This window comes from Nuphar pumila, chromosome 14 (genome assembly GCF_984573655.1).
Source record: "Nuphar pumila chromosome 14, dmNupPumi1.hap1.1, whole genome shotgun sequence".
Classification (NCBI taxonomy): Eukaryota; Viridiplantae; Streptophyta; class Magnoliopsida; order Nymphaeales; family Nymphaeaceae; genus Nuphar; species Nuphar pumila.
This window is the reverse complement of record NC_143262.1, coordinates 63,854,064-63,872,889: the sequence shown is the minus strand read 5'-3', so window position 1 is coordinate 63,872,889 and position 18,826 is coordinate 63,854,064. Positions and strand designations below refer to the sequence as shown.

At 34.7% G+C, this 18,826-nt stretch overlaps 1 pseudogene; it reads left to right on the top strand.

The window, feature by feature from the left end:
- Positions 1-15,814: 15,814 nt before the first annotated feature.
- LOC149816887 (14-3-3-like protein GF14 iota pseudogene) lies at positions 15,815-16,581 on the top strand (annotated as a pseudogene).
- Positions 16,582-18,826: the final 2,245 nt, after the last annotated feature.

The window sequence follows — 18,826 nt, the reverse complement described above, 5'->3', positions numbered from 1 at the left end:
CCCACAAAGAAATGAGTCCCTTCAAACTCTCCCTAGAAAAAGGGTTCTTGCGAACAAAAAATTGGTTGCATGCGAAAGAAACAAGCTCCCTCAAACTCTCCCTAGGAAAAGGGTCCTTCACAAGAGAAAATTGATTGATATTTGAAATGTTTGGCCAATTGGAGAATGAGTTCAACCCGAGGGTCGAATCTCGAAATACTTGTTTGGCGAAAAAAGCAACCTGAAGGTTGGAAAACAATTGAGATTGATAAAATTGCAACCCAAAGATTGAAAATGATTGAATTGCAACTCGAAAGTTGAAAAATGATTGAAATTGATAGAATTGGTTGACCTGAAAGTCTGGGCATGAAATTGAATTTTGAAAGTTCTACCCGCTCGAAGGTTGAGTTTTGAAGAAAGTCCAACTCATAAGTTGGATTTTTGAAAGAAAGTCTGTGTCAAAATTCAGTTTTGAGAGAAAGTCTGAGTCAGAACTCGTTTTTGGAAGAAAATCCAAGTCAAAACTCATTTTTGGAAGAAATCGTTCGATCAAAACTCATTTTTGAAAATCGTCTGAGTCAAAACTTGTTTTTGAAAAATCGTCCGAGTCGAAACTCATTTTTGAAAGAGATCATCCGAGTTGGAACTCATTTTTGAGAAATCGTCCGAGTCGGAGCTCGTTCTTGAGAAATCGTCTGAGTCAAAACTCAAATCTTCAAAGAAAAATTAGTTTGAAAGAAAACCCGAGTCGGAACCTGGATCTTCAAGAAAAAATAGATTTGAAGGAAAACCCAAGTCAAAACTCGGATCTTCAAAAGAAAATTAATTTGAAGGAAAACCCGAGTCGGAACCCGAATCTTCAAAAGGAAAAATAATCTGAAGGAAAACTCAAGTCGAAACCCTGATCTTCAAGGAAAAATCGATCCAACATGAAAGTTGGGTTTTTAAAAGGAAGTCTGAGTCAGAACTCAAATCTTCAAAGGAAAAACTTGTCAAACTCAAAAGTTGAATTTTTAAAAGGAAGTCCGAGTCGAAACTCAGATCTTTAAAGAAAAGACTTGTCCAACTCAAAAGTTGGATTAAGTTGCAAATTAGACTGAAAATGACTAGTGCAAAAATTGGGTTTAGAAAATAATTCGATCTATGATCGAAAGTTTGTTTCTTTTTGAAAATAACCAGCTCGAGGACTAGGTTTTGACTTATAACCTGAATTTGGCAAAATATTGGTGCTCTGAGAATTTTTGATGATTGTGATGATATTTTTGTGAAAATTCTATACTCAAGAAGATTCACAATTTGAATGAACTATTATAGAAGACTGTGTTGTTTCTATGAATGGTTTCAGGATTATCCCTTATCTTGAATGGGAAAACCATAGATTGACGAAAAGTGTTGGAAATTGATGAAGAATTGTCGACGAAAGATTTTGTTTGATCTTGCCTGCATATGGAATCTTTGAAGCAAATTGGAAATGTTTAGTTTGAAAACCAGTAAAAAATTATTTTTGAGAAAGGGATCAACCCGAAGAGAGACTGATGACATGTAATTTTTGAAAGAAAGGATCAACCCAATAGCTGATTTTGAGAAAATGATCAACACGAGAGTTGATTTTGAAAAATGACTGATTCAAAACCCATTTTGGAAAAAGAAGATCAACACAAGGATTGATTCGAAATGACCGGTTCGAAACCAGTTTTGAAAAAAAGAAGATCAACATGCGGGTTGATTTGAAATGACCGATTCGAAACTAGTTTTGTAAAAAAAAAGGCGATCAACACGAAGGTTGACTCGAAATGTCCGGTTTGAAACCAATTTTGAAAAAAAGAAGATCAACACGAGGGTTGATTTGAAATGACTGGTTCAAAACTAGTTTTTGTAAAAAGAAGATCAACACAAGGATTAATTCGAAATACCCGATTCGAAACCGATTTTGTAAAAAGGAAGATCAACACGAGGGTTGATTTGAAATGACCAATTCGAAACCAATTTTTGTAAAAAGGAGATCAATACGATGATTAATTCGAAATGACCAGTTTAAAACCAGTTTTAGGAAAAGAAGATCAATATGAGGTTTGATTCGAAATGACCGGTTCAAAACCAGTTTTAGGAAAAAAAGGTCAACACGAGGGTTGATTCAAAATGACTGGTTCAAAACTAGTTTTGGAAAAAGAAGATCAACATGAGGGTTGATTCAAAATGACCGGTTCAAAGTCAGTTTTGAAAGAAAGAGATCAATTCGAGGATTGATTGGAAATGACTGGTTTGAAACCAGGTTTGAAGAGAGAAGATCAACACGAGGATTGATCTTTGAAAAGGATTGGTAAAAATTTAATTTTTGACGAAAAGACTCGCCTTGAAGGTTGAATTTTGGAAAGAGATCAGTAAGAAATGGTTTTGACGAAAAGACTCAACCCAAGATTTTGAAAAAGAATGTTGCTTTGAAAAGCTCTCAGTGATCATGATGGAGATTTTGTATTTTTTTTTATAAATTTGCAATTTTGGACAAACCCCTATAGGTAATCCTATCGCTCTCATGAATGATGTCAGGATTGTCCCTTATCCTAAAGAGGGAAAATAATAGGAAATTGATGAAAATTAATAAAATTTGATGATAAAAATTTTTTGTCCAGTCCTGTCTGTATACAAGACGTTGGAAGTGAAAATAGAATTTCAAAATAAAAGATACCCCAATATAGCAAAGGAAAGAAATATTGGATAGAGATGCAAAGAAACTTAATGCTTCATTACTAAAATATTAACAACTAGGGAATGACATGACATCATAAGGAGGAAAAAGAACTGGGACTACACTCTCACTTTAAAAATGACAAAAGCAAAATGAAAGGAACGAGAGAGCATTGACATCGTCATCCTCTTGAGTGGCTGGGGAAGGTGTCGACGAGAGAGTTGGCTGACTCTTCTCCTTATCTTTCATAAGTAGCTCTCTGTCAATGCAATCTTGCACAATATTCTTAAAGATGAAGCAATGTTCAGTATCGTGCCTCATTGCTTTGTGGAATTTGCAAAGTCAATCCTTCCATTTTCTTGACCAGCATATACTCAAGAACCTTCTTGAGAGGCTAATCTAGAGGAGTGAATTCATGATTGTAACCCCAACCATCGTGTTTTGGTTTCTGCTGAGTGTTTGCCTTATGCTGGGAGCGGGATTGAACAGTCTTGGGCGAGGCAGCTGGTCGGTCTCCTTCTTTGTCTTCGACAAGAAAACTCTTTCTGATGCAGTCTTGAACAATATTTTTGAAGATGAAGTAGTAGTCAGTGTCATGTTCTACTACTCGATGGAATTTACAGAATTGATTCAGGAATCTTCCCATGATTGTGGGAGAGTTTGTGGCTCTTGGGAGCCTGACTAGTCTCTTGGCCAACATGCATTCAAGGACTTCTTCGAGTGGCTGCTTCAGAGGAGTAAACTGGCGGTCGCCATCCTAACTGTCACACTTTATCTTTTCTTTCTGCAGGGATTTCTGGTGAGAGCTTGACTGAAATGATTTATAATCTTGTTTGAAGGTGTCTCCCTTTTTGCCTTTATTGTTGCTTCTGCCTCCTACGTTGTTTTTTTGTTGTTGTTAGTGATGTTCTTGGATGAGGCAACATGCGTCTTTTCCCTGGCAGGTGCCTTGAATTTTACGCATTCCGTGAAGCCATCATAGAAATCCAAGGTCTTTGACTAAGCGACTTATTTCCCTCAACTGTAGTTGGATGTGATTGACATCTAGCTGATCCTTGGGCTTATTGACAGGTTCAAACTCTAGGATTTGCTTCTTGAATACTTGGCGAGCCGGTCGGGATGCCTCTTGTTCTTCATCAGAGATTTCATCTGTAGAATCTGTCACTTCTGAGGTATCTTTATACTGAATTCTTTCCTTGGCAATTTTGACATGCTTCTTCACAGGCTTGCCCTTAGATTTCTCCTTGGAGGGTCTCTTCTTTGAACTTGCACCGGATTGCTCTGACTGTATCTTGATAATCATTCTTTTGAACAACTGACATATGGAGGGATCAATGTCATCCATGCTTGTTTGACCCTGCCTTCTGACAGATCTCGAAGAATCCATCTCTTGCTCGCTACTACTGTTATAACTGACACACTGAGATGATGCAATCTTTTAATTGGATTTTGTGACAATGCCAAAGCTTCCTGCAGAACAGAGGGGGTGGTTTAGACTGAAGAAATTTTGGAAGAAAGAGAGATGATGATGGAGATGTTTGAGAATCAGGTTGACAATTTGGAAAAGATATCCCATTATCAGAGATTGGGTCATCACGAAAGTCATGACAATTGCGTTATCACTCCCATAAAGAAAGTAAACAATTGAAAATACGCCTTGTTACCCAGGCAGGGTCGCCAACCATGACAACCGAGTGAGTAAGAAAATAGAAGATTCGGGCTGACAAGTCTCACTGAAATGATCAGAGGATTTACTAGAAAGCATGAGAAAAATATGGTGAAGAGATTTAAAAATTAGATAGTGGGATTGAAATATAGGGATCAAAATTCACGAGAAAAAGAAAAGAGGAGAATACACGATTTTTGAGGAAAATAGCATGCAAGATTAAAATAAGGTTGGAAATTCGAGATCCAGAAGAAAGGAAGAAAAGAAAGAAAATCACCTACAGTTTTAAAAAAATAGAGAAGAATTTAGAAAAGGATTTCTCGGGTTTTTAGAAAATTGATTTGAAGAAATATGGAAAGAGGAAATATACACTGAGGTTTTGAAAATAGAGAGAAAATTTTGAAACAAATACCCAGGGTTTGAGAAAAAATATTCTGAAAAAGGTAAGGAAATATAAGAGAATACACAAGTATTACATAATCAAAGCTGTACAAACAGGGATGCACAAACAACACTCCCTAAAAGCTGACTCCAAATACACAAATTTTGAAATAGCTGTAGGACCCTGATCCGAACTCTAAGGTTTAAATCATCTGATTCCAATCAAGATATGCTGATATACTCAAGCTGAAGCTTGAAGTATGTGACATAAGAATAATTCTCTGATTCTAAGGTAAATAGTTTTCCAACATCCTTGAGCACCTGCCGATATACTTTAGACTATGACCCTTAGTACGTGGCAGGGGGGGTATTAGCCCAAATAATTGGCCCAGTTGTGAGGATTTTTCCCAAACTATGGTTCAGTGAGAAAGCCCAACAATGTGAAGACCGAGACAATATAGGTAGGGATGTTTTAAAAAATATGATCAATATGCAAGAAACCAGATGTCTCTAATGAAAAGTCCTAAAGAAATAGAATTTTGAAAATCATTAAGAACCACAAACTTGTATATATTCATTGCATTCAATCCCTAAATTGAGGAGGATTATATTTCAGACCTAAGTCTAAGTGAGCATGAATAAATCTCCTCAATTTAGTCCTACCAAACCATACTTAAGCCTATATGAATCATGCCAGCTGGGTCAGAGTCTAGGCTCCTAAGTTTGCATGAAAAATGAAGCTGACATTTGTGAATAATGACTTAGACGAATTTAAACAAGGCAAAGGCGTTAATTCGATCAAACGAAGACAAGTCCTATCATGGTCGCCAAACCTGTGATCGCTGAAAATTTTTTCCCTTTCTTTTCCTTTTGAAAGGAAAAAAAGATAGAAACTCTCTGCAAGGTCCACTTAATCTTTTAAAAAAGATATTTTAAAATTCTTCGCCTCTATTTTGAAATTTGCGGGAAAATGAGGAGACGAGATTCGCTTGTCGGTACGAGGTTCAACAGTTCCTGGCGCCTTTACCAAGGGTAATCAAACCATGGATCAAATTTGTGACTTTGCTTTGCCTAAATTTGACTAAGAAATTATTCTAAGTCCTAAATGCACAATGAATCAGGCTTGTGCTATTTGAACTTGAAAAAAATGTGTATGCTCTTTGAAGATATTTTAGAAATTTGGATTTTTCCAAGTGATTCTGAAATGAATTTGAAAACATCCTTTTGAGAAGTAAATTTTGAAATTCAGAAATCGATTTGTGAATTGGAGGGTTGAAATTTGAAGTGAACTTGAATAAAAAAGCTTGAAATTGAAGATTTTGAAATCAGTCTCAAATTCGAGAACTTTGAAATCTGAAATTGATTGAAAATAGAATTTGAATTGATTTTGAATTGAGAATTAAACTTTAAGAATTGATTTTGAGATTTGAAATCAAAATTGAACTTGAAATTAGAATTGAAGTTTGGAATTATGGAAGATTGAGTTTTGAAAGATGAACTTGTAAATTGAAATTGAATTGGAATTTAAAAGTTGAAATAAAATTTTTATTGAGACTTGAATTCGTACTTTTGAAATTGAAAATGAAATTTGAAATTAAAACTTAGAATAAAGATTTTGAATTTGAAGTTTAGAATTGAATTCTGAATTTGAAATAGGAATTTTAAATTGAAGATCGAATTCGAATTTGATAATTGAAATTGAAATAGAAATTGAAAACACAATTGAATTTATTTTGGATTTTGAAAATGGTTTTGAAGATACTTTGAATTTAGAAAAGATTTTAAATTTGAAGTTGAAATTCAATTTCGAAAACAGTTTTGAATTTAATTCTTGAAAATAAAATTAAATAGAAAATAAATTTCAAAAATCACTTGGAAAATGCTTTGAAATTGAAAATGTTTTGAATAATTTTGAAAATAAGGATGCACAATTTTATCTTAAATGATGAATGCATTTAAAAGAATTTGTTTAAAATTAGAATTAAAATCAAATTTTATTCTCTAATAGAATTGAAATAAGATTAAATTTTAATATATTCATGACTATGGTCACAAACATATTCTGATTTAATCTTTATCTAAATTCCAAGAAAAAATAAAATGAATTTTGTGCCTTTATAGAATTAAAACAAGATTAAATTTTTGTATATTTATGACTATGGCCATCATTATACTTTGATTTAATCTTTATCTTAGATTCTAATAAAGGAAGAAAATATATTTGAAAATACGATGATTTTTGAAAATGAATTGTATTTTAATAAAGAATAATAATTCGAAGTATTATTCGTATTCCGATTGTGGTCGTAAATACGAACTTTATTTAGTTTTATTTATCCTCTATTAAAGGGTGCACATGTGTAAACACCCCAAATTTTCCTCATCCATTCTCAAACAACCCTCCAAGTGCAGTGTCAACCCTGTTAGGTCAGTGTAGGAGTCAAACCCCGAGTCAGTTTCAGAAATTCACCATTTTACCAACTTTTATTTAGAAAATTACCATTTTACCCCTAGGTCATCCCGGACCCCAGTTAGTCGGAGTCAACCAAGCTCATTGGTCAGTTCAGAACATTTAGAATGTCAATCATCTCAAGCTCATCTGAACTCACAATGAACAGGCCATTTTCATTTCTGACCATTACTGCCAAAATGGGATCATCTCTTCAGAAATGAGCTCATTTCTCACTCAAATCCAAGCCAATTGTCTCTGAATCAGTCATTCATAGTCAGTTATACTCCCTAGAGTCTAACTTGAGCTCATCAGAAGTTCAAGCGCTCCAGTTTCAGTTCAAAACCATTTCCAAGTGTCCAAGAGCCCATTTTAGTCCATTTCAGCTCTTTCAACTGAAATTGAGTCGAGTTCAGCCAATTGAGCTAGTGTTCAAGCTTCGATTTTAGTTCACCTCAGTATTACTGACCTTTGTTTCATCTCAAACCCAGTTCAGGTTCGTAATTCACTTCATTCCAATAACCATTCCATACCATTTCTGTAAAAATGGTAGCTTTTCTTGAAAATTCAGTTGGAAAGGTCAGTTGAGTCAGTGTCCGGTGAGTTCATTTGAGTTCTGAAACTCTAAAACCCAGCTCAATCCAGTTCATTTCAGTTGAATCCAGCTCAAACCCTAATTTTCAGTGTCACTCTAGCTTGGCAGAGCTCGAAAATCATTTCTTCAACCATTTTTGCAGATTTTGTCAATTTTAACACTTTTTGAACTGATACAAGTGTCAATCGGGGTCTGACATCCAAAATTCTTCATTCAGGGTCTGCATTTCGCATAGCATTTCATGTCATTTTATATCATTTCTCAGCATTTCATAACATTTCATCACATTTCATTTCATTTTCGAAGTCCAGAACTCCAGTTTTATAAATTTCAATCCAGATCGAGTTTTAAAAGCTTTCAGAAATCAATTTCAAACCCTGGGTTTCCAAAATTGACATTTTACCACCAAGAGTCTAAATTTGGAAATATTTTCTCAACAAAAATAATCTGGATTTATTTCAAACTCAATTTTTTTTGAATTCTACACTGAATTTGCTTTGCAACGGGGTATTGAACTTCAAAATCCAAGCTCGTTTCAAAAACTGCCAAAAATAGCTCATTTTGTTGAAAGCATTTTCTCGAGAAAAACAATTTGGATTTCTTTCAAAATTACATTTTAAATTCTACACTGGATTTGCTTCGCAACGGGGTATTGAACTTCAAAATCCGAGCTCGTTTCAAAAACTGCCACAAATAGCTCGTTTCGTTTGGAAATTTTCTGAAAGACTATTTTACCCCTTTAATCGTCAAAATGAATTTCAAAAGTGGAATTTGGACCCGCTCTGAGATGGCCCATCCATTTGCTTTTTCTGTTTTAATTTATAAAAAAGAAAAAAATTTACCTTTTTCCTTTATTTTTTTTTGCTTGTTTTATTTTATTATTTTATTTTCCTAAGGTGGGACCCACAAGGGGGTTGACCATCCTAGCCCTCAATCCAGACCATTTCCTTTCTTTCTTCCTCCATTTTATTTTTTTTATTTTTTATTATTTTTCTTTTCTTTCCTTCTTTCTTTCTTCTTCCCTTTTTCTTTCTTTCTTTCCTCCTTTCTTTCCTCCATCTCCACTTACGTAGGCTTTTTTTCCAGCCCCCTCCTTCTTCTTCTTTCCCTCTCTTTTCTTCTTTTCCTTTCCTTTTCCTTCTTCCCCTCTTCTTTCCTTTTCTTTCCCTTCTTTCCCCTTTCTTTCTTACTCCCTCCCTATTTCCTCCAAAGAAATATGGCTACAACCATTCACGTATGCTGTTTCTTGAAACAATATTAGAAACTTAGGTTTTGATTTTTATCAAAACCTAAGTTGTGATAAGAGAAAGAAGAAGAAAAAAGAACGACTGCAGCCTATTCCTCTGATCTCACGCATCTCTCTCTCTCCCTTGAACTCTCTCTTTCTCACCCCTTGGTTGCAGCTTCCAGCCATTGAAACAACACCCTTGCAGCCCTCAGCAACACCAACTGGAAGCCTCCACGCACAGCACCATTGCAGCCATCGATCACAGCATCTGCATCCTCCAACTCCTTTGCTTCAGCAACTCCCTTGGAGTATCAACAGGCTCCATCATTGTTTTTGGTAGCAGCTGACCTCCACCAGCCATTACAGTATGTGAAGGCCTTTCATTGGGTGCAACCACCTCCGATTTTCAAACTGTTGCAGCCAGCTCCACCAGGGATCCACAACAACCACCAGCTTGTAGCCACAACAAACAGCACCTCCCTTCTCCAGCCACCTGCGTCAACCACACTTTGACAGCCACCTTCATCTCCCATTAACCCATTTTTTTCATTAGAAACTTAGGTCTTTGGTTTTATTTTTCCTAAGTTATAACAAAAAGGGCACATACGGATGTGCATCTTGACCTCTATCCTCAGCTCCCTCTCTCCTTCACAAGCTGCCATCCTTAGTCTCCTCCAACAACTATAACATCTTCCAGCCACCTTGAAGCCCAGCAACATCCTTCAGCCTCCTCCGGATCCAACCAGTTTCAAGCTTTGCGGCATCAAAGGGAGCCTCCAGCCATCTACAACCGCCTTTATCATAGCTTCCTTATTGCAGCCGAGTCCAGTCCCCTTCAAGCTTCGCAACATCAAAGGAAATCTTCAAGCAAATCCAGTCACTTCCTTCAACAACTGCAGTCTTCTACCTTCACCACCAGTCCAGCACCATCAAGATACTACTTGCAGCCCAACCTTCCTTGCAACCTTGTTCCAACCAGCCCTTTTCATTGCAGCAGACTCCTCCTCAAGGTGAGCCACTATTCTCTTGATTTGTGATTTCTATTAGCTATTAATAAAGCCCCTACGATGTTCATCCATGGAATCCATGGATTGGGGGTCTTTGGATTTCCTTTTGTATAAATGTCATGGAATCAAGTTAAAAGTCAGATTCGAAATCACATGAATGTCTCTTTCCTAGTTTTAAATCAAGTAGATGTGATAATCACCTTGTCTATTGAGGCTAGTGAAATAAGAGGTTCATCCACCGGTTGGATCGAATCTCTCATTTTAGAGCCAACATCAAAACGGAATCATATCCCTGTCAATTTTTATTTTTTATTTTTATTTTCGTATTCCATGTAGGTTCATATTTAAGTATTGCATTTATTCTAGTCTCATTATTCATGTTGTTCACTTTGTATGGTTTTGGTTTGTATTTAATTTAGAATCTATAAGTTGTAGCCATAATACTATCATTATTTCATGTGCGAGTTCTCATTCATAAATCTCAAAAAATTTAGGTTAATTAGGTTTACTTGTTGTTAATTTTCTGCCGAAAATTTGATTCCCTTTGAATTTTATAGTCCCATTAAATAAATCCAAAACTGAGTTTGGATTTCAAACTCACTGGGAATTCCAGATCCATCTTTAGTAGACAAAAACCTCCGGCACCACCCTTGTGGGAGATCCGGATCATCATCCAAAAATCATAGTGGATTCATCGTTGAATCTACTAGTGATCTAGAAATTTTTATGTTTTTCCAAGCAGTTTTGCCCTCTTAAAAAAATCGGATTTCTCAGACCTCTGGGAAAATATCAATTTTCCTTTGTCAAGGTATAGACAGACCCTAATGCATCAAGTCCGCCAAATCTGTAACCGTCTGCAAAAACTTTCAACATGAAAGTTGTTCCTAACATAATTTACTGTCATTTCCCAAAATGTGGGAATTTTTGGATCTGTTTAATTATTTTTCCCGGATTTTCTCTTTCTGTCTAACAGATTCCAATGTCCAGAAATTCCAGAGATTTAGGTCTCTGATAACAGTGTGGCCTTTTCCAAACCGTAACCCGAATCCCAAGGGTGTCAAAATATCAAATCTTTCTCTGTTTGTCAGGGACATTTTCCCACAATTTCAACTTTTTTCCCATCTTTTTGCTATTTTTCCCACATTTTATTCCGAAACCTGTCTGTTTCCCCTAAATCCTAGAGTCGCCGGATTCCGATCCGACTTGCCGGAGTGTCACAGCTCCGACCATAGGTCAAAACCAGTAACAGTAAAAGGCAAAAATCCTTTCCTTACTGTCCTCTGTCACCCCATAAAATTTGGGAAATTTTTATGGAAGTTTGATATCCTAAATCTCCTTTAGAATCAACATTTTAGGCAAAAATCACAAAATTTAGGGTTTTTATTTGAATTTCTATATTTAAAAATACAAAAAAATAGATTTTCGAGCTCCATTATGTTTCTAGGGTTATTTTAGTTGTCCATGACAAATTTGGTTTAATTCCAAGTTCATTTGCTCCATGTGTTAGTTTATCTTTAAATTCAGAAGCGAAAATCAAGTTAAATTCGATATTTTATGATATTTTCGCCATGTTAGGGTTTTTATCATGTACATAAGCATGTAGAATCATATTAGGGTTAATTTTAATCTCATTTGCATTTCATATTTTTCAATTTTGCAAAATTTATTTCAGAAAACCCTGGTTTCAAGGCCATAGTCTTGTTATCAGGGGTATTTTGGTCATTTTGACCTAAATTTCGAAATTTCAATTTCTAATTCTCCAAAATTTCATGCATATCATCATATTTTATCATATTATGTTTGATTTATTTCATTTGATTTTCAAAATTCCAAAATTTACAAAAAAATTCTTTCATAAAACCTTGATTTCAAGGTCATCAGGGGTATTTTGGTCATTTTGACCCCAATTTCGAATTTTCAAGTTTATTTTCAAAATTTATTCATTATTTTTCATGTTTATATCAAAGGGGGTATGATTCTGGGTTTATATCTGAATAATATTCGATAATTTTCCATATTTTTGGATAAATTCAGAAAAACCTACATTTTTGTGCTAACTTTGTTTTCTAGTTTTGCAGGAACATTCAAGAAGAAGACTTAGCTTTTATTTTTTATTTCAATTCAATGTAACCTCAAATGTAATAATTTGGAATAAGAGTTACTTTTCTGCTTAGAATAGGGTTGCATTGCATATAGTTTAATTTATGCAAATTTCAATATGTGATGTATGATTCATGCACATTATTTCAAATTCACTATGGTTTACACGAATGGCACGTGCACAAGCTCTTATGGAGTTTATAAACTCGGTGGGATTCGTATTTATGGCCATAGTCAGAATACGAAGAAAACCAAGATTTATGATCTTTATATCAGCCACATTCAGCCTACACTCTTAGGCTAACTTCAAAAATGCACTGCATTTCTCAAAGTTTCAAAAGGATTTCCCAATTCCTCAATGAAATTCCCTTTTCAAATTCATATTCATTCATTCATATCATTCAAATTGCATTATTTTTAAACTCATTTTCCAATTTCAATTTCAGAAAATTCAATTTTCTCAAGAATTTCCAAGTCTTTCTCAGGATCTGATTTTCTCAAAATCCTAAGTTTTCAAATGACATTTCAAAGCATTTCCCAAGTTCAAATCAAGATTTTCCTATGTTTTCAAATTCTTAAATTTCAAAATCCCAAGTTTTCAGAAATCGATTTTCTCATATTTTTCAGTTTTTCTGAGAATTCATTTTCCATTTCAAAAGTCATTTTCCAATAAATTTCTCAGATTTTCTCAAGATTCTCAAATCCATTTTCTTATAAAAGCAATTCCAAGTTTCCAATCTCAAAACCAATTTTCTCAGATTTTCAAGTTTTCCTGAGAAATCACTTTTCAATGCAAATTTCTGATTTACAATGAAATTCAATGATTTTCCCAAAAACTCCAATTTCAAGCACTTTTCCAATCATTTTCCAAATGCATTTCAATTTTCCAAAGCAAACATCATAGTTTCTCAAACTTGCATTTTTTAAAAAATTTCATAGCACAAGCCTGATTCTTTGTGCATTCTAGTAAAAATAGAGCATAATTTAGCTATTTGAGTCAAATTAAAGCACGTAATTGATCCTTGGTTCAATTACCCCTGGTAAAGGCGCCAGGAACGGTTGAACCTCGTACCGACAGGCGGATCCCATTTCACGGAATTTTCCCGCAAATTTTAAAAACGAAGGCGAGTAAATTTTCAAAATCATTTTCAAAACTTTGGTCGAGTTTGACTCGCGAAATTCGTTTCTTTCTCGCAAGGGAGGGGATAAATTTTGCGATGATAACAACATGCCATTCATGTTTCACCATATGCTCTTTTTGAAAGAAAATAAAAACAAAATATCACAATCAATTACGAGAATTTGAAATGCAACTACATGCTCATCCATTCTAAGCTAGTCAGAAAATAGAAATTCTCATTAAATAAAATTATTACAAATTTCAAATTTAAATTGAATATTGAAATTCCCTAATCTAAAAGAGAAACCAATATCTTTCTCATTTCCTGCAAAAACACAAGATGATACAGAACAACAAAGATACAAGATAAAAGAGGATGAAAATTATGGAGATTATAATTAACAAGCTACTAAACGATAAACAATAAAAGATAACAAATGAAATTGCAAAGTAAAGCATAACATGGACAATATGTAAAATGCATAGGATAAAATGAATATGCTTATGCTAAAATGAAATGCATATGCCTTATGCCAAAATGAAGTATATATGCATATGCTGAAATGAGATGCGCATGCATATGCTAAAATGCAATGCATATGCGTATATGAGATGCACATCCATCGACTAAGATCCAATGTATATACTTAAGATGAAATGCATATGCATATGCCTAAATGCATTGCATATGCCTAAATGCAATGCCTATGCTAAGAGAAGACACATATACATATGCCTAAATGCAATGCGTATGCTAGGAGGAAATGCATATGCCTAAATGCAATGCGTATGCTAAGAGGAAATGTAAATGCATATGTATATGCAAAATGTAGGAAGGTTGATGTACACAGGCAGGGATAGCAAACAGTGAAAGCAAGGTGAAATAAGAAAAACACAAAATGTAACAAAATCAAAAGGCAGTTATGGGATGAAATGTTATTTCAGTAATGAATAAGATGCAATGAATTAAATGGATGTTGTGTCACTTGATGTTATGAATGTAAGTGATGCAGAAAAACAGAGAAGATAACACAAAGATAGGGGAAATTAGTACGCTTTAGATGCAGATGTATAAATAAAGAATGAATAGCGAAGCACCAAATGATGAGATACACATCTTGGCTAAGCACAATACATGTAGAAATGGATGCAGCTAAAACAGAAGGTAAAATGATGATGCAATGATGTTGTAACACAAATAGACTTAGGCCAACATGTATAGCACTTGAGATGAAACAAAAATGCTAGCAGCGGTTTGAAGAGCAACATCGACAAGTGCTGGTACAAGTTTCAGCTCTGTACAGTGCGCGGTATCCTCAACCAATCCACTAAAATTTAGTATTTCTGGCTTTCTCAAACTGGCGCAAAACAGAAAATGTATGCCTCACATTTGCAACAATTAAAGTGAATGGTTTGCTGGCAGAAGTTGTAGGCTAAACTACACACATGCAACATGAAAGAAGAGTGGCTAGAAGGGATGCGATACAATTATGAATGCAAGTTTCCTAAACGAAGGCTAAATGCTAAATGCTAATGCAAACAAATGCAAAGTAAAAAGACTAAACATACACAGGTGAAAATACTAACTTATACATCAATCGCTAAATAGCAGACACACATTCACAACAAACGCTAAATACACATTAAACGGCTAAATGCTAAAACACAAGTAAACATGTAGTGCTAAACACATACGCACATTCGCTAAATGCTAGCCAAACACACTGCTAAATGCATATGATTCTGAAATGTTGCTCAGATTAAACTCACACAGCAGATTTCTCAATTTGATTTCACATAGAAAATCAATTTCATACATCAAACTCTCACAACTTGAACTTATACAAGTAAACCGATTTCAGAAATCAATATCGACAATCGACTTCAGCAAGTTGAACTCACTCAACGATGCAACAACACAACACACACGATGCTTAAACTAAATGATATGCTAAACTAAATGAGTGTAGATGACAGAATCAGGCCCAACTGATGCTCTGTTGTGAAGAGATGATCAGAGTATATAGAGTTGCCGAGATCTCAACAAATTTGATGTACTGCAGTTGAATGGAGTATTGTGGGAACAAGATAATGTAACGAATGGAGGTATATCAGTGAATGAAGATGCTGTGGTGGATGGAGTGTTATGAGAACAAGATAATGTAATGAATGGAGGTATATCAGTGAATGAAGATGCTATGAGAATGGGATGCCGTGAGGTGCAGATGACACAGTGAATGGAGTGCTGTGAGAATGGGAGGTTGTGAGGTGCAGATGACACAGTGAGTGATATGCTGTGAGAATGGGATGATGTGAGAATGGGAGGCCGTGAGGTGCAGATGACACAGTGAGTGATATGCCGATGAACAAATGAGTGAGAGCACATCTCTCAACATGTATTAGTATGATTTCACAACCGAACATAGCATTCTCACAATAGATGTAGCTCCAGGATTTCACAGTGAAATCGATGTGAATTAGGATTTCACTATGAAATCCAATGCAAAGAATGAAATTTGTTATGCATATGATATCAAAATGGAATGCCGATGCACAAAGGCTAAACTCACGCCAATGAAGACACCTCTTATACTTGAAAGGACATGCTTATGCAAATGAAATACTTAGATATAAGTAAACAAAAGAACAAAGGGAATAATGAGGATGATATTGAAACAAATGCATATGATGTAATGAAGCTAATATGCAAGTGAATGTACCGATCTAATGTGCAATGAATGATATTAACTAATCTAATGTGCAGGTAATTAACTAATCTAATCTACTGTGCAGGTGAATAATATGCCGTAGACTAACTGCTGTGTGATATATGTGCAAGTACTTATATCAAGCGCATCAAGACCTATCAACAGAAGGTGGAAGAAGAATTCTCAAAGACTTGCAATGATATCTTGACCATTATTGATGAGCATCGAATTCCTTCATCTAGGACAAGAGAATCCATTGTCTTCTATTACAAAATGAAGGGTGATTATTACTGCTATTTTACAGAATTCAAGACTGATCAGGAAAGAAAAGAAGTATCAGACCAATCTCGCAAGGCTTATCAAATTGCATCAAAGACCTTCCTTCATCCCACTCGATTCGCCTCAGTCTTACTCTCAACTTCTAAGTTTTCTACTATGAAATTATCAATTCTCCTGATAGGGCTTGTCATCTGGAAAACCAAGCATTTGACAAGGCAATTGCAGAGTTGGATACCTTAGGCGAAGAGTCCTACAAGGATAGCACTTTGATCATGCAGTTGCTGAAGTATAATCTTACTCTTTGGACTTCTGATCTACCAGAAGATGGAGGTGAAGATAGTTTCAGGTCTGGAGATGTCAAAGCTGAACCCGAGCATCGATGAGTAATGCCCCACTTGCCACTTTAACTGATGTAATGTATGCAACATAACACACACACAACAAGCTTATATGCAAGTGCAAAAATAAATTGACCTTACAACAACCTAAACAATTCTAGGTATACAATTTCAATTTCAATTAAGCAACAGACCTCATGTTGTTGTGATTTAGACCTCACGCTACTGTGATTCAGGTACACAACAAGCTTCACAATTTCAATTAAACTATGATATCTAATTGCATATGCAACTGTATTGAATGATATGCTGTGAACTAACTAGTGTGTGTGCCTAGGTAGTGAACTAACTGATGTGAACTAACTAATGTTGTGAACTAACTAATGATATGTTAATGTTATACTATGATATGCTTGCAAATTCCGGTGTGACTAATGATAAGTGCAGGCGTGCAATGACTAATGCAACGACGCTGAAAGACAAAGCAAACAGCACAAAAACATGGGATATTAATATGCTTCAGATGTCGATGTGTAGATGAATGATGAATGACAATGCATTATATGATGAGCTGCACATTGTATCTGAGTATAGATGCAAATGGATGTAGCTAATGAAGTAGGGAATCGACCTGCCTCCCCACTCCTTCGCCTGTGTTTATAAAGGAGAGAACATTTGCAATTTTTTCAAAAATAGTTCTTTCAGTTTTTCAAAATTTTCAAAGAGAAGGTTTTAGTTACAAAGATTTTCAAAAGGGCCTAAAGTTATTTTTTGAAATTTTACCCCTTTTTTGAAAGAAAACCTAAAATATAAGAAAATGTGAGGGATTTAAGAGATGGGATCTAGATAGAGTTTTACAAGATTTTATAAAATATTGACTTTGAAATTTGAGAATTTTGCAAAGGAGAGCTTTTGCAATCAAATTTAAACAAATTGAATTTTAAAAATGGATCTAGATTTGAGGTTTTGAATGGAGATCAAATTTGGATCTTGAATTGAGGAAAAATGAGAGGAATGAATCCAAATAGAGCTTGGATCTGAATGAAATACCTGAGCCATACAGAAAATTGATTTTAGATTTTTAGATTTGAATTGAAAATAGAAGAATCAGGCTCAGAATTGGATTTGGATGCCTGATCTGGATCCGAGATTGGGTCAAGTATAGAAAATGAAATTGAATTTCGGATCTTCAACAAGTGAACCCGAGAAATGATTAGAAATTGATTCAATTTCCCTTCTGAATGACTCAGAAGGTAAGTCATGGGGCAAAAAAAGGGAATTTTGAAACTTTAAAAAATTTGTGGTATTTACAATGGGTGCCATGTGTCCTAGCTTTTCTAAAAAGACCATTTCATCCATTTACAAAAAAGAAAAATACCTACATGGGCTTGGCTTCTCCTTGAGATTTTTAGTGCCATATCTAAAGTTTTGCAAAAGTCAACCCCATTCTCAAACTATAATTAGACCCCTTGGGGGTCTCTCTTCTCATAAGTTGAAGAGTTGAGAAATTGAGAGAACAAAAAAAGTTCTATCTTTCCCTTCTTTTCTTCTCTCTCTCTCTCTCTCCTTCCTTTTCCCATGAGATTGATGAGTTTTTCAAAGAAGAAAACTCTCTTCTTTTGCATTGGTGGCTTAACTTTGGAGTTGGTGGCTGGAGCAAGAAAGAAGAAGCCCAAGGTAGGCCCTCTCTCTCCCTTTCTTTTGATTTTTCTTTCTTTCTATTTTTTTTAATTTCTCAAAAATTGCCCCCCCCTTTCTTCCTTTCTTTCTTGCACTTTCTTTCAATTTCGTGTAATAACAATGTAGATCTAGTTTAATTCTATGTAAATTTTCATTTTTTATATTTTGATCCATTTAAATTGCTATTTATATTGTGTATTTTCATTTTAGCCATTTAGAATTAGGATTTGATCTTTAATAGATCAAATTCTATATTTTATGAGCAAAATCAATTTCAATTTATAACCCAATAATTCTGATTTTATTTTATATGCTTCAATTTATATTTCTACATCATTTTAATTATCATCTAAGATCTAGAATGATAGATCTCACATTTTGATCATTGGATCAATGCGATTTTGAGATTCTATTCCATTCAATTGTGTTGAGATGATATTTTCAATTCTGGTCTGTTTTTGCCTTCATCATTTTGCATATAATTAGGTCTTATTTTGTTCTAATGTTTTTACCACATATTTATTAATATGTTTTCGGGATCCACACAAAAAATCAGATCAATTTGAGTTGGTTTAATCCCTCAAAAAAATCAGGATTCACACCCTTTTGT